The sequence below is a fragment of the Chelonoidis abingdonii genome, chromosome 14, assembly GCF_003597395.2.
Source record: "Chelonoidis abingdonii isolate Lonesome George chromosome 14, CheloAbing_2.0, whole genome shotgun sequence".
In the NCBI taxonomy this organism is placed as follows: domain Eukaryota; kingdom Metazoa; phylum Chordata; order Testudines; family Testudinidae; genus Chelonoidis; species Chelonoidis abingdonii.
In genome coordinates, this window is record NC_133782.1 from 31,650,463 (window position 1) to 31,668,138 (window position 17,676).

General features: G+C 39.7%; 1 protein-coding gene across 8 annotated transcripts in view; it reads right to left on the reverse strand.

The window, feature by feature from the left end:
• PHF20 (PHD finger protein 20) overlaps window positions 1-17,676 on the reverse strand; it is a 177,579-nt gene that overhangs the window by 148,781 nt on the left and 11,122 nt on the right. For 3 of the 8 annotated variants that reach the window (XM_032789249.2, XM_075072329.1, XM_075072327.1), the window contains 2 exons: window positions 17,505-17,560; window positions 14,930-15,066 (listed from right to left, as the gene is read on the reverse strand). The exons of 2 other annotated variants lie outside the window; for them this stretch is intronic. The gene's annotated coding sequence lies outside the window, so the exon portion shown is untranslated. The remainder of the gene's footprint in view (window positions 1-14,929; window positions 15,067-17,504; window positions 17,561-17,676) is intronic. 3 more of the 8 variants (XM_075072328.1, XM_075072330.1, XM_032789253.2) reach the window with 1 other exon arrangement.

Consider the following 17,676-nt stretch of genomic DNA (forward strand, 5'->3'; position numbering starts at 1 on the left):
TTATAGTTATGATTTATTTTTGTCAATTCAGATCTAAGATATCACCTGGTATGTTATTTCTCTTTCCTGTGTTTTCATCTATTTATTATTTTGTATTTTATTGGAAACTATTTAAAAAATAGCTAATTGTTGTGAATGCCTCCAGTACTACTTAAAAACACACTAAAAGTCTTGCCTTAGTAGCCCATTAATTTCAAGGTCCACTTAATTGCAAAGTCCTGTTCAACAGCAACTTTTCCTAAAATCTGTTCCTCACCCATTTTAATTTAAGAATTCAATACAGACTACAACTTACTCCTGCAGTATCTATACTCAAGTAACTCCAAGGTTTGCATAGGACATTGAAAAGGCTGAGATTGTAACTTAGAGGGGAGACCTGATCAAGGTTTACAAATAATGAACAATCTAATAAAGATAGATCAGGAACTTTTATTCAGTCTCTCACAGTACAAGAACACAGGGACATCCAATGAAAGTGAAAGGTGACATACTGATAAAAGGAAACGGTGCACAATTTGACTATGGAACTCACTGGCACAAGATATCATTTAGAACAGTGATTCTCAAACTTTCGTACTGGTGACCCTTTCACATAGCAAGCCTCTAAGTGCAACCCCCCTTATACATTAAAAATACTTTTTTTTATATATTTAACACCATTATAAATGCTGGAGGTAAAGCAGGGTTTGAGGCAGAGACTGACAGCTCACAACCCCCCACATAGTAACCTCATAACCCCCTGACGGGTCCCAACCCCCAATTTGAGAACCTCTGATTTAGAACAAGTGTTTAGCAAGATTCCATTAAGGAGTAAACTTTTATAACATATGTTAGAATACCCAGGGTTATAATAAGTATTTTAAAAATAAACAAGAACTTTGGAAAGGATATAAATCCTCAAACGTTGCAACATAAGGCAACATCTTAACTACAGAGGCTTACGAAGCAGCTTTCTCTGGGGGAAGATTATTCCATAACTGCCTGCTATAGGGTTTCTTCCTCTGAAACATATGGTTCTGGCCACTGTCTGAGACAGGATGCTGGATAAGATGAACTAGTGGTGTGATCCACTCCGGCAACTGCTATGTTCCTAAATGAGAGCCCCAAATTAACAGTTATGGGGAAAAAGTATTTTAAAAAGTAACAGTTTGTTTTTACCAGAACACAAAATTAACAGAAACCACCTTCCTCAAACACACAGAAGGTAGTAATTAGAAAAATTCCCCTGATAATACATATAGCATGCAATATTGTTGTAACTGTATTGGCCCCAGGATATTAGACACACAAGGCGGGTGAGGTAATATCTTTTAACGGACTCACTTCTGTTGGTGAGAGACACCACCATCCTCTCACCAACAGAAGTTGATCCAATAAAAGATATCACCTCACCCACATTTTCTCTAATCCATTCAGCAAGTACTTCATCTCAAAGTGAGTTTTCACAGGTAAACCCATTTAAACCTCAAAAACATGTATGATGGAAACACCAATAGGTTCTTAATTATGCAAATACCAATGACTCTCCTCACTTGCACCAGTTTTACACCAATGTTCCCCCATTTACTGGAGTTATTCTTAAGTAACATTACAAGCGAATAATCAGGTCCCATACCTGTAAACCTAGTTAAAACAACTCAAAAATAAAGAAGTATTTAACCAGAAGTGAAAGTGGGAACAAAAGAGTAAGTCTATTCATACCCCACTAACCACACTCCCTATTTCCCTGTCTTTGGTGGCAGTTATGCCTCCATACCTCCCACTGACCCTCGTGGTTGTCTGTTTGCCTCCCTACTCTGCCACTTTTCTGGAGTGGCTCACTTCAAGCCCAAACTAGAACTAACAGAATTAAATTAGGAAAAGAAAAAAATATAGCTGGAATAAAATAGTTTTAGAAAACTCTTCCTAACTGAAATCTGTTAAATTGTTGACTAGTCTCCATGGAAGGGATGGAAGCCATGTTGCTTGTGACATTTAAAACAAACCAGAAGAAAACACTAGAAAACAGACTACAGAGGAAGCTCCCAGCAAGGGCCTGCACAGGGGATGGACTGGTTCTTAAACTCTGGTCATGAAACACTTGTGGGTGGTCTATACAAACAAGGCATGTCATCTTGTGTTGGCTAGCTTTCTTCATCAGTTCCAGCTACTTCTATGGGGGCCAGGCTCCTCATTCAGAAGACAGGCTGGAAAAGACCTGTACAAGCAGCCATCCTAACCGCCTCTACTAGAGTCTCTTGTGATAGAACAGCAAAAAAGCTCTTAATTGCACTGCAACATTGCTTGCATCCTTCGGAACATGCATGACGACAAAAGAGATTCAAATCTCAGCAAATAGTACTTGACTCATTCCTAGGAAGCCAACAGAAAGACTTCCACTGGGTCAGACCCATAGTGAATGAGAATCTTAATGAAGTAGAGGGGCAGAAGAGTCAAATAAGTGGCAAGAGTAAGTGCTGGGCCCAAAGGGCACATGAAAGTCAACCAACAGGTGAGGGTAGGATCAGGAACCAAGATGGGAAAGAAGAAGAACTGAGATCCACAGAGTAGGAAAGGCCCCTCTTCTGGATGTGGTGTAGATTCAATGACCCTGCACAATCTCTCAATATTTGTTCTTCGAAGTGCCAATTTTTAAAGGGAGCCACAGTACAGTTACAGTCGCTGTTTTAGCTATTCATTATTTCCATTAAGTTTTTTTCACAATGGATCTAGTAAAAATACTGGCAAAATGCCAGTACTCATGAACAAATGGCATAGCAAATGTGTCTTTTCCCCGTTTTGGGGGCACTACCATACAAGGTACTTGTCAATGAAAACAAATGAAACTCCCTCCCAATGACACCATATCAATTCTGTCCACGCAGAGCAGAATACCTAGTTTCAGCCCGTAACAAAGAAAAGGGTTAAAAATTAGAAACAGTCTTAACTATATTTGCAAAGTTCGTAATATGATAAATTTGTGACAATTTAAGCTCTATTCAACCTGCATTTATCCTAGGTTTTTGCCTTGTTTATTCATCTTCTATGCATATGGTTTTATTCTAAGTTACCAACAGCATTTACAACCATTTAAACCTCATTTGACATTTGTCCTTTTATAGTCAACCACTCCTTGTGCCGAAGACTCAGTGGAAAGCCTGCTTTCTCCATAAAACATCAACTAATATATTTGGGGGCAATCATCACTGATAAAGGACGAAAGGCAGAAATTCTGGCAAGAACTGTGCAAACAGCAACAGCGGCAAAGCTAAAGACAGTTTGGAGGAACAAGTGCATCTCCCTGGAATCCAAACAAACTGCTACACGCACTGGTCATCTCCATTTTTCTGTAGGCTAGACACGGGCCCTTATGGCAGAACTTGAACAGAAAATACAGGTAGTAGAGATGAGATACTTCCATAAAATCCTTGGCATCTCCCACTTCAACCACGTCACTAATGAAGAGATCCTCAATATCACCACCCAAAGTGCTGGGTCATATGAAGACCTCCTGATGACCATGAAAAAGCACAAGCTGAAGTGGTACAGCCATGTAACAAGATCATCTGGCCTATCCAAGGGACAGTACAAGGGAACAGAAAAACAGATTGACAGAAGAGATGGATTGGCAACATAAAAAAAAAGAGTGGACCTGAATGCACTTCATGGAGATTCAAGTACTGACACATAATTGTCGGAGTGGAGACAACTGGCTGATTGTTCATCAATGGTGCCCCAATGATCCAGGGGTTTTCTGTGTCCCTGTCTGAGCCTTATAGACCCTTACTTTTATCTCACTATAGGTATATTGTGGCCACTGCTCCTTCTAATCAATAAAATTTAACTGGGGCTCCTTTCAAATCCCATTAACAGAACTCTTTAAATTGGCCAATTAACTTTGACTGGTGCCTGTCTCTTCCCAACACACAATCATGGGAAGCATCATAACACTCCTACTCCCAGCAGGACAGGACACCAGAAGCAAGAACTAATATACTAGGAGACAGTGCAGAATGATGGCCACTGCGCTGATTAGCTGAAGTCAAAAAAGTTTGTAAAGTCAAAAGCTTTTAAGAATAGATTTGATTTGATTTTTAAAACAGATACATTCTGAGCTAGAGCTAGGGGACTGATTTGGCTATTCTGATGAACATTCTATGTTACTTATCTGAAGCCACTGGCTTTCTATTATCAATAGCTCAGACAAGGTCTATTTGTTCTTTTCCCTCCTCCCTCTCCTGAGCCTGCAACTGGTTGATCTCAAATGCATTCATTCCATCATAGATAGAGAAATGTTTTCACTGCCTCAGTTCTAAACTATGTTGGGGCAGAAAAATTAAACACTTTCCATCCTGCAAAACCCAAGATGATATATTTAATTCTCTCTCGTAACTAGTAGGTAGCAATGCAACCAGAAACACATAATGTTTCTTAATGTAGCCAAATTATTAAAAGACTGAAAATGTGCATACTGCAGCTAATCGTTAATTATATTAATGAAGTGTCTCTCAAGAAGCCTATGAAAGAGCTGTGCACAAAGAGAAAGTTTCTGTAAAACTCCTGATACCAAAAAACACTTTGCAGAAAAGTCACAGTTAAAGCAAAATGTAAATATTCCACCAGGGTGTTTTGTTTTGTTTGGGGGGGGGGGGGCGCGGGAGGGGGAGGGATGTTGGTGTGCATCCCCAGAGAAAATCTGAGGGACATGCATGTGAGATAGGGATCTATCAGTGTTGTTGAGATAAGGCTGACAATGCAGAAGAGAGGTGGTCTGTCCTGGGGCTCTTTCATGCTCAACCTGCAGTCTAGCCCACTGAGATCAACAGGAGCAAAGAGGAAAGAAAGGTGTAGTAGAAAAAGGGCCTAACTCATCCAGAGAAAAAAAGGTTTCTTAAGGCAGAGCTGGGTTCCCTTTCTCCTAAGTATTGGTGTTTTCTTTTCCCGCCTCCCCCTGCTGTCCTCAGTTGTTAACTGTGCAACAGAAGCTCTTTATTTCAACCACCTAGGGCTTGAGAATGAGAGAAGAACTCCACAACTTAGCAGGAAAGGAAAAAAGAACCAATTCTTCACACCAGGGTCACAAAGAAGTAACAACACCACATAAAATTGTTTTCTATGAGACTGGAGAAAGTCTCAATTCTCTCAGGGGTTCTCAGGCTGTGGGTCTGGACACTGGATGGGTCGGTCACAAAGCAGTGGCCAGGAGATCATAGGGATACTAGACTCCAGAAGGCAAGCTGGGCGGCAAGAAAAAGTGGTCTTCTCTTTTCTTCCTGCTGTTCTACTCCCACTTTTCCACTGCAATGAATCACAATATGCTCCAGTATGCATTGCTTAAGGATTGTGAGGAGCTTCACTTTGCAGCTCTTGACAGCACTCAACCAGCTTTTCACCATGGCTGATAAATAGGACCCTACCAAATTCATGGCCATGAAAAACATGTCACAGACCGTGAAATCTGGTCTCCCCCTGTGAAATATGGTGTGTTGTGTGTGTGTTTTTACCCTATACTACACAGATTTCATGACGGAGACCAGCGTTTCTCAAATTGGGGGTCCTGACCCAAAAGGCAGTTGCAGATGGGTTGCAAGGTTATTTTAAGGGGGTCATGGTATTGCTACGCTTACTGCTGCACTACTTTCAGAGCTGGGCAGCCAGAGAGCAGTGGCTGTCAGCCAGGTGCCCAGCGCTGAAGGCAGGCACCCGCCAGCAGCAACGCAGAAGTAAGGGTGGCAATACTACACCCTTACTTAAGCGCTGCTGCCTTGAGAGCTGGGTGGGAGCAGAGTGGCAGCTGCTTACTGAGGGCCCAGCTCTGCAGGCAGCAGCACAGAAGTAAAGGTGGCAATATCATATCATGCCATCATTACTTCTGTGCTGCTCTGCCTTCAGAGCCGGGCTCCTAGCCAGCAGCCACTGCTCGCTAGCTATCAAGCTCTGAAGGCAGCACCGCCACCAGCAGTAGCACAGATGTAAGGGTAGCAGGATTCCAATATACACACCCCATAACAACCTTGCGACCCCACCACAACTCCTTTTTATGTCAGGATCACTACAATTACAACACCGTGAAATTTCACATTTAAATAGCTGAAATCATGAAATTTACCGTTGTTAAAATCCTATGACAGTGAAATTGACTAAAATGGACCTTGAATTGTAGGGCACTACTGACAACCAATGTTTTGAAGCAGAGCTCAGTGCAAACAGAAAGAGAAAGTACACCCAGCAGACAGCATGTACTAACCCAAAAGGAGGCAGTTTTTTCTTCTGATGATCCCAAAGATCTATGGGATTGTTTTACACACACGAAATCTGTAGGTTTTCCGGATGGAGAAAATCTGACAGACTCCTGTGTTTTTAACCTCTCCCACCTTTAAATAGTATATTTCCTCTCAGTGCGGGCAAGCAATGCTGTCTGCCTTACAACAGCTGCTTCCATAGACAAGTTTGATAGACTATGAAGATGGAGTTCTTATACATGAAGTGTATAAAAGTTTACTGTATACAATTTTGAAAAGACTAAAAAATGAACAGCATTTTACTAAAGACTGACAATAAAAGTATCTCCTAAAATCTGATTGAGAAAAGTTAACATTCAGTGGCAAATATCAATCCAAGGATTCTTAATTTAAATCTTCAAAAAGTCTGCTCAATAAAAAAAAAGAGGTGTGTTACAACTGGCCATCTTGTATAAGTCTCATTGAAAAGGTGCCAAACGGAGAGAAATGGTTCCACTGGAACTTACAGAAGATTATTATATATTTTATTATTCTTCATCAACTGCTACTTAAATAAAATGTATCAGAAGGGAAATTTTGCCATGCAATCTAGTGAAGCATTAAAAAAAAAAGAATCATCAAGAACATACTGCAAGGAACAATCCTGTACTGATGAAGGGCTGGACTAGATAATAATAAGTTCTCTCGCTCTAATTCCCATTATTAGGGATCCAAACTACATAATGATTTTTGATTTAGAAACCTCAAACTTGTTTCATAATCACTAGTATCTAATATATTAGAATCCAAAAGATGAAAAATGTCCAGTTCACCGTGGTGTGTGAGCTAACTCAACCACAACAGGTCACACTAACTTGTTCTAATTTTGCTAAGATTATATTCTAACATTGAAAAAATCCTGCTCATCGTACTATGAAGATGAAATGAACATCTTTTCATTCACAAAGACCACAATTAAAGGCTCAGATTTCTCTCCCCTAAGCCCACTACCTAAAGGCAAAAGATATAATCCATCTGTCTGCTTTAGATATCTGATTTCATCAATCATACTAAAGGTAACAAAGAACCTGGAATTTAACAGGTAAGTAAAGAGGTGATTGAGATTTAAGTATTTGTATTTTCAGTTTTTAACTCTACTGCAAGGTTTGATCAATTCAAACGCCATCAGCAAATAAGAGGCTTTCTATGGAGAGACGGGGGTCTAAGTTCAATGTCAGGAATATTTTTAAGCTGTCATTAAACAACTATAGGGTACTGGAAACCTTTTCATAAGAACGTAACCAAATATATAATATTGTGCTATGACACTGTATAGTGTTTTCATACCAAAACGGCTGATCTTCATTGGTTTGCCAAGCAATAGAGGAAAATCAGGGTGGATAAAAAATAAAATGATTTCTTTTTTAAGCAAAACCAAAATTTGATTTAAATCAGATTTCTTTTTTAATAAAATGCTTTTTTCCCCCCTCAAAAAACAATGTAAAGTTATATCTTAATTAAAACTATTATAGCTCAAAGTTACCTCATCATGGAATAGGGATTATAAATTCTAATTCTATAGTATGAGACAATATATTCACGTAATATTTAAGAAAAGTTTTGTAAATGACTTCCAATTGTTCATGGATTAGGGACCCAATCTTATGGGGTTCCAGGGGCTTCTGAAGAGATTGTTTAGGTTCATCTTTCTATCTACCCAATGGGACTCTGTGCTCAGCCTAGAAGAAACCATCAGAGAAGCTTAGTTTTGCAGTTTGCAGGGGGGAGGGATAGCTCAGTGGTTTGAGCATTGGCCTGCTATACCCAGGGTTGTGAGTTCAGTCTCTGAGGGGGCCACTTAGGGATCTGGGGCAAAAATCAGTACTTGGTCCTGCTAGCAAAGGCAAAGGGCTGGACTCGATGACCTTTCAAGGTCCCTTCCAGTTCTAGGAGATAGGTATATCTCCAATTTAAAAAAAAAAAAAAAGTTCTCAAACTGTGGATTTGTCTCTCCAGAGGTAACATGCTTGTTAACAGCAAAAAATGTTAATAAATATATATTGTAACAGGGTCAGGCTAGATGGCTACAGGAGAGTGTTAGAAGTCAGATATATTAGTCCCAGATTAAGTAGATCCATTTTCCCTGGGTAAGGTAACAGGGGCAGTTCCAGAACAAGCTGGAACCAATTGCGGCAGGCAGGCTAATTAGGACACCTGGAGCCAATTAGAAGAAACTGCTAGAATCAATTAGGACAGGCTGGCTAATCAGGACACCTGAGTTTAAAAAGGACCTCATTTCAGTTTGCAGTGTGCATGCTGGGAGCAAGAGGCACTAGAAGCTGAGAGTAAGAAGACCTACTGCTGGAAGACTGAGGAGTACAAGCATTATCAGACACCAGGAGAAGGGTCCTAAGGCGAGGATAAAGAAGATGTTGGGAGGCGGCCATGGGGAAGTAGCCTAGGGAGCTGTAGCTGTCGCACAGATGTTGCAGGCAAATTGCTGGATAAAGCGTATGAAAGAGAAATTGAGTAGTATGCGAAAGTTCTAGAGGATAAAATTGTTAACCTGAGTCTTGATGGATGAAGCTATGTCCACATTGATCCTGTTGCATGTGCTTGTGTGACAAGAGAAGAAGGGAATGTCTTCCTTACAGAAACAACTGATACTTCAGGAAATGCACACACAGGAGAATACTTAAAAGAAGTAGCAGTAAAAGCTATTAAACTGGGGAAAAAAATGCAAGTGTCTAGTACGCAGTTTGGTCACAGACAATGAGAAGAAATTTAGAAGAGAGTCCCAAGCTAACAACATACGGTTGCAGTGCTCATTTGATGCACCTCCTGTCTAAAGATTTCAGTGTTCCAGAAATAAAAGGCTAATGTTGTTGAAATTGCAAAAATACACCTCTACCCTGATAACACAACCCGATATAACACGAATTCAGACAAAACGTGGTAAAGCAGTGCTCCGGGAGGGCAGGGCTGTACACGCTGGCAGATCAACGCACGTTGGATATAATGCAGTTTCACCTATAACGCAGTAAGATTTTTTTGGCTCCCGAGGACAGTGTTATATCTGGGTAGAAGTGTACTTCCACAATAACCATTTCGCAGCAGCTGCTCTGAAATAAGTGGGCGGAATCAAGCTAACTCTCCCACAAGACATGCAATGCTCAAAACAGTCCACTACTGAGTTCCACTGTATCAAGAAGTGGCCTAATCCAATGAGTTTGCGAACAAAATTGTGAAAAAAATAGATGGCACTGTCACAGACAAAGTTCTCAACATTGGGCTTAAGAAAAACGTTGAACACATGCTGAGTACCCTGAAGCCTATTTCTGTAGCCTTGAACAAAATGCAGGGAAAAAGCTGTTTTACTGCTGATGCCGCTGAAATCTGGAAGAAACTTGAGTGAGATCTTAAAAACAGAAATATGCAATGAGTGTGTTAAATTACAAGCATAAAAAAAAAAATGAATGAGACAAGCACTATCCCAGCTCATTTTCTTGCAAATATTCAATACTCGGTACCAGGGTCAAACCTTAACTGCTGAAGAGGAGGAACTGGCTATGACATGGACATCCAGCAATCATCCCTCCATAATGCCAACTATAATAAACTTCAGAGCTAAGGGTGAATCATTCAAGAAATACGTGTTTGATGATGATGATTTAAAGGAAGTCACACCAGTGAACTGATGGAAGTCACTTCAGCACTTGGATTTAGAGACTGTTGAAGTGAATCTCATTTTTAACAGCAGTAGCTTCTTCTATCAGTGTAAAAAGAATATTTTCTTCCTTTGGACTAATTCATTCCAAATTGAGAAATTGTTTGGAACCTGAAAAAGCAGAAAAGCTTGTTTTTCTCTTCCAGATTATGAACAAAACAGAAAAACGAAGGTCAAGACAACTGAGTTAGCTGCAGAAGCCAATATTTTAAGTTTCTCATGTTGACCTGGCTGACAGTTGATTGAAATACATCAAAGGAATTTAACTATTTTAGACAATTTTTAAAACAAACCTGATTTTAAAAAATTGTATGTTTTTAAATTCAAAAATCTATGTATATTTTGTTAATATTATCTATGTTTGCTGTTGATGAAAAAATCTAGAATATATAAATGTTTTAATTAAAAATAATTTAAATGTCTATCTTCCTAATGGCACGAAAATTCTCCAAATATTAATGATTAACCTATTGAACTGGAGATTGTTCACCTCCCAATGACTTACTCATAGACTCACAGGTCAGAAGGGACCAACATGATCATCTAGTCTGACCTCCTGCACAAAGCAGGCCACCGAACCCTACCCATCCACTTCTATAACAACCCCTAACCTATGTCCGAGTTATTGAAGTCTTCAATTTGTGGTTTGAAGACCTCAGGCTGCAGAGAGTCCACCAGCAAGTGACCCATGCCCAACGCTGCAGAGGAAGGCTTAATTACCTTTGGTAAATGAAATAACCAATCAATCAATCATTCATTTTTGATATAGCTGTAAAACTAATCTGAAAAGTTTTCAAAATAAATCACTTTAAAAATGTATAGTGTACCCCAATCTAAAAAGAAAACCTACATCTATCTCTGAGTTGTGAAGAATATGTATTAAGGTTATAACAAACAACAAGAATACACTTTTATGTAGAAATCCATGATTAAACAGAGTCTTCCTGACTAGTGATTTAAATCAAATCCACCCTGATCTAGGACAATAGCACCAGGCCCGGAGAGGAACAAGACAAGAAATAAAACCAATTCCTCAGAATTAAAAAAAATAAGAATCCCACAAACAGATTAAATGTCCCGTTAACAATAGGTAAGTAGCACCTATATCTATAGGTGTTTGTCCATTCTCTCTTTTAGGTTGTAAGCTGAGCCAGGAGCTGTATTCTACACATTGCCTAGTATAATAGAACCTAGCACTACCAGAAAACAAGTAACTTAATGTCTACCTGCCTCTGTCCTACTTTCCAGGTAGGTATTAGCACAGGAATATAGGTGATAGCACTAACCAGCTCCACCAGTGAGGTGGAGGCAGAAGAAAGTCCTATCCTGGCCTAGTCCAAGGTAGGAACTGGACAACCAGGTAACCTGTCATTCTGTGAGGTAACAATTGCCACACTCAATTTTCACTCTTAAGAACACTGGAACTAATCCTGGAATTAGGATGAGCTGGTAAACTGAGATTTATAAATCGACAGCCAGTTTACCCAATCATTCCTTAAAGAGGACTTGGCTAACCTTGTGAAGAAATAGCAGTCAAGATGCTGAGCTGCCTAGTGCCTACGTGAATAGTGACTGGCAGTGTTCTATAGGCAACTATTAGGAATAAAGGCTAGAGAAAGAAGAAATTTTATTGTGTGCATCTACATATTCAGAAGTGGTGATTCTGGGTTTCTAACTTCAGATAACTTAAAGTGGCTTGATAGTGGGTAGATGGCTCAGCAATTAGGGCTTTAAGGCTATACAGTTTCATGTAACTATTACAGTGTTGGAGGACGGGGGGGGGAAATTACACACAAATAAGATTAAAACTCTCTCAAGGAAAGAGGCCTTTTTTATATCCAAGTATAATTTAGTAACTTGTAAAATGTTTACCTCCATTCTGTTAGGAAGTTTCTCCTGAGATTTAATTTAATTGAAAGAACAGTAGGACAATGAAATAGACTTCATAGGGAGGTTGTGGAAGCTCTTTCATTGAAGGTTTTCAAAATGAAGCTGGATAGCCACGTGTCTTTAGATGCAACACATCCTGCATCTTGGCAGGGGGTTAGACTAGACTAACCTTGCGGTCCCTTCTAACCCTATGAGTCTACTCAGGAGAAAGAGTAACACACCAGAAAAAGGCCAACACCATCAAATAGGACACAGCATTTCCAAGAGATATAGGTGCAGGAAACATCACTAAGTAGTTTAGATGGGTTTAGATTATAACCTATATTTTGTAACAGTAACAAATGCAAATATCAAGATTTCATATATAGTACAGAAGGAAGATCATATTTTGGGCCAATTTCCCATTCCACCTAATAAGTACGTACCGCATTAACTTATTCATGGCTGTTTCATCACTTCTCTTTGGAGACTACCCCAATACTGCTGGATTTGTTATTATGTCAAGCATCACTAAAACAATTGCCAGAAATTTGCCTCCATGCACAAAAGGCTATACTGTGCTGTGAGGGTAAACAGTAAAAGACAAATCTACAATGAGAGTATCTGGTATAGCTAAACACCGCTCTGTTTTAAAACTCAAGTGAGTGTGCTTATAGGTATCCAAAGCTTTTTAATTAAATTAATGCTCTACGTTAGAATTTTAGACTTCCATACATTTAGGACGCAGCGTCTGTAATGTTTAATAACCTCAAATAATTTTATTATAAATTCCTAACTTCATGTTAACATTTCAGTTGTTAAGAATTACTGTATGTCAGGGCAGCTGCACAACTACACACATTTACAGCAATTTACAGGGCTGCAATTAACAAGAATGGTGTTCTCTGGAGTCCCTTAGATGAGGGAGTCACCAGCTGCACAGGTTTGGGCATTTCAAGAAAAGTTTTCTACTGGTATAAGAGAGCCACTCCCACCCAGCCCCCAACATGCAGTACGATGATACAGGCAGAAGATCCATTTGCAACATGCTACCAACCTAGGGTGACTAGACAGCAAGTGTGAAAAATCAGGACAAGGGGAGGTGGGTAATAGGATCCTATATAAGAAAAAGACCCAAAAATCAGGACTGTACCTATAAAATCAGGACATCTGGTCACCCTACACCAAGCACTCACTGCCCCATCCTCAGTGTGGAGGGAGCCCTATGCTTCTTGCTGGTCAATGTCAATGCCTACAGAGTATTCCCCAAGCTGGTCACTGTCCTCAGCTGCACTAAGCAAATAAAAGACAGTGTAGATTTCTGGACTGCTCTTGAGGATGAGCAGCATCCCTAATCTGCCCTCTGTGGTAACCCATATTCTGGTGCCTGGCCCTGCAGAACATACATGGAGGACAAAGATGGACACACCTGATGCGATGGTGGAAGTGGTACTTTTATATGGCTCCAGCTCCCTTTTGTGTACTGGGTCTGGGACCAATTGGTATGATCGCCTCACAAAAAGGCCCCAAGGCAGCACAAAGATCCAGCCAGTGAGTGTGCAAAACAAGGTTTGACCTTCTTCACCTGCAAGGCCCAACCCAGGTTACTTCTTGGTTATCACTAAAAGCATCGCTCTGTCCTGAGCCCAACCAGTGGCCGCAGTTATCAAAACAAACATTTATGATTTAAACAATTCACAGGTTCTAATCTGGAAATACAATAAAAACCAATCTGAATGTATTAGTCACATCACTATAAATAGCAACATGACATAAATTAGGTGGACAGTAACTCTAAAATAAGTTTGACTTTTAAGCCTACCTGTCACTTAGAACAGCTGCCATTATTTCACTATAAGCCTCAAATGCAACTACTCCTATTCCCATAGGCATACTTTTTTCATGGTATTTTAGTAAGACCAAGCCCAGGGTAACTTTGTAATCATAAAAGAACAAGAATTTCATCCACTGACACACTAGATGGCATACTTTGCACTTTAATGGCAGTTGACTCTGGCTTCCCAAAAGCCCTGGGGCCCACTTAAATTCTTAACACCACTATCAAAGCAAGGAGATCACTTAACCAGGCCCATTCCCAGAGTTCTGAGATCCACCTCCAACACTTCATATTCCACTCTGTTTACTAGGTGTTCCAGGGTTTGGAAGTGGTCCAATACCTGAACCAGGAAAACCACTACTTCCAATTTGGTCTGCAAATAAAGTACACAGAACTACCTGCTAATGTACAGTTAGTCTGCGAGCAAGCTAGTACGGAGTAGTCATACTCCAATTTGCCACAGACTAAAGGTTTGTGTTAAGAAGTCCTTCATCTGATCCATTTCCATGATTTCAGTACTGCATCTGCATATGTACTGCATCAACTCAGAGCCCATAAAAAGAATCTTTTCATATCAGATTTCACTGAAGGGGTATTCCATGAACACTGACATTTAAAAAAAAAAAAAAAGTGATAGGAAGGGGTTTCGCACTACTTTTGAGAATTCATTTGAGGCTTTATAGGATTATTGAGAGACAAACACTGGATTCAAACTGTTGCTCATATTCACTGCTATTTCAGACCCATTTATTCCAGTATGTAAAAGGTGCTACAGCTGGAGGTTTCACAGACCTTTCTGGTATCAGTGATAGTATAGAAGGAGCCAGGGGAAATGGAGGAACAAGAAGCAGGGCAAGTACAGGACATGGACAAGTTTAGGGGGACTAGAAGGCATTGGTGGCAAAGACAGCAAACCAGGCACTGGTGAAGGTGTATAATTGAGTTAAATGAGGGGCTAGCAAAGGCAGCTCCAGGATTTGGAATGCATTTCGCATACTGGCCATAAAGAATGTAGGTTATGTTTTGGTTGCCTTTAATGCACAAAAGTAGCTGCAGTTGCTACACCAAGTACTTAGAATTTGATAGTATAGTAGATAAGTTTACCCTAGCACTGAATGTAGAGCTAGGTGGTGATCAGACCTGCTGGTGGCATATCTGAATTGGCAGCTCTATCATGTTTTATATTTGTCATACAACTCAGCAAGAGTTACTTTTGACTCTTTAATGGTACCACCTGCGCCCACCATAAACACGTCTTGCATCTTCCTCGGTAGCAAAAAGTGAAGAACGCCTCACCCAATTCACCCCCTACAACATGCAAGTCCCATCAGGAATGGTCAATCCAGACAAGTGGTGAATGTCCATGGTCCCCCACCACAATCAGAAAACCATGCAAATGGATAACCACAGCCATGCTGTCCTGAAATGCACACCTGCAGATGAGAAAAGGCAATGTCTATATCAGACAACTATTTATGACACAATGTATTTACCTAGACACCACCTAATATTTATAATCCTAAAGACCTTGTGACAATTAAACCTAAAATTTTCACATGCACATAACATAGGCTCCCTAGTCCCATCAAGAGTAATTTAGACACCCACTGAAAGCCAGTTGAACTTAAGCTCCTAAATCATATCGGTGCTTGTGAAAATGTTACCTTAAAGTATATTATGCCTCCAAATGCACTTTGCAACTGCAGAGCAATTTACTAACAAAAGAAAACCTTTATTTAATGACAGTCAGGGTTGCATCAGAAGATGACTAGGGATGGCTCACCCAGCCATTGCCTCCCTTGCAAAAGTGCGGCATCTCAAAACGTATGAAGTTTAGACTGGTGAAAACCTTATTTTTTTCCATAGCAACTTATGGATGTGAATCCTGGGAAACTAATGCTGCTGAAAAAGAAAAACTGAAGTCTTTGAGACATGGTGCTAGCAAAGACTTGAGCATCTTATCTTCTGGATGGAAAAGACAAACAATTGTGTTAGAAGTATTACTGGAGGGAAGCTAACTCATCAGAAATCAATAGGCACACATTTATGTACTCTGGTCACATCAGGCATAGAGATGGAAATAATCTTCAAGAAAGGTACCATGGAAGGAATGGTGGCAGGTATTCACAGTAGGGGAAGCCTAGAATGTCACTCGCTTCCCAAAACACTCCACAGCTTCTTATGCACTTCTTGAAATGGACTACACCCAGGAGTAGCTGCAACAGCCGGGTGTGTGTGTCTGCTCCAGCAGCCAGATTTTGCCGGCTGTCCCCCTTGTCCCTGCTGGCATGAAGCACACCTCTTATTGCATGTTGTGCCATAAACTGAAGCATGTTTTCTCACCATGCAATTTATTAAACCAGGGTTTCTTTGTTTTTGAAGAAAATGAATATAGTTATCGGTGAGGTTTGAACCCTGTATCTTCAGATCCCCAATCAAGACATCTATCATTTGAGCTAAAGCAGTAACAAGAAACAATCAAACCAGTAATAAGGATAATTAACTATCTGAATAAACTACCAAACATATGATGGACTCCCCACCAGTTCATCTCCAAAAGATGAACTCTGTCCAAACACAAGTATTGGCTTGATGAAGTAATAACTTGGGGAAATTTTCTCACTTGTCCTATGCAGAAAGTCAGACTAGATGATCACAATAGTCACTAATGGCTTTAAAAAACCATTAATCTATTGTTATCCACTCTGTGAACTAGCCACTAGAACAGGATGCCACATATTTTGCCTGGGAGTTACACAATTAGTTGCTAAAGAGCAGTAGGATATTGATATCATTAATCCTGGGTACCTATTCCAGGATCTGGAAGGAAGATGTTATGTAGTGGTTATAGACAGGATAGCTAAATCCATAGATTTGGCACATTCATTCTGAGAGGCAGTGAGTCTCAGTGAGTAAGATTTGGATCTACTGAATTTGGAACCTGCTTAGTATCCTGCTTATCACAGACAATGTGAACTCTCTGTTAACCTACTTGTGTAATGAGGAAAAATGATTTTATCTGCCAGTCCTTCTAGAACAAGGTATGAGTGCCTGCTCAATAAAGGACTCCAGTTTCCAGAAATATGAACAGAAATCAGGTGAGACACCAGAATTCATGGTCCCCTGGCTCCCAGGTCAGTTTACCTTCCCTAAACCACAGGATATTTGTGGGGAAGTCAACCTCTTCCTTCTCCTCCCTGCCTCTTACTCTGATGGGGGAGGGAAGGACACTTGAGAACTATGAATTCAGGGACTAGGACCAATCTGGAAGTGAAGACTAAGGAGGTATAATCCACCAAACAAGAGGAATTCAAAAATAAAAAAATCCTCCTCTCCTTGAATTGCGAAGAGTGATTTAAAAGGAAGGTGTACTCATCACCATTTATGGAATTTTGTTTTAAAATCTCTTCAGAAATATATTAAATATTTGGCTAAACTGAAGTTATTTGTTCTAATCTTATGTCAATACTTTCTAGAAGTCCCACAATGTGAGTGTGAATTAAAAATGCAAAGCAGAAATCCCTAAAATCAAGCTTGCTTGTTCAATTTTACCAAGAATAATATGACTTAGGTGAATTTTTTTTTCTAAATAGAAGCGTTAGAATATACTATGAATAAATTAACTACTACTTCTGTATTATTCAAACTGCCATGATTTCTACAAAAGCAAATCTGCATCTGAAACAATGTATACTTCATATTAAAAATACCAACATTATTTGTTTGATTTGGGAGAAATATTAACTGACAGATCTTTTATGGTAAGACTATAAAAAGAGTCAAACTAGGTATTAATTATAATTCTGAAATTTAAGAGCAGTACTACTGAATTGTTATAAAAGAGCTGTACTTATATGATTATAATACTCACCTAGAAAAGCCCTGTTGCTTATATAGCTGAAAACATTTCAGATGTTTAACCTATGACTGCAGGAAGGAAAAAAAAGTCATATCAGTGCTATAACAAAGGTATTTTAAAGTTCTGAAAAACAGTTACCTAAAGGAGTAACTTTTAGTTCCTAAATAATACAGCTAACACCTTC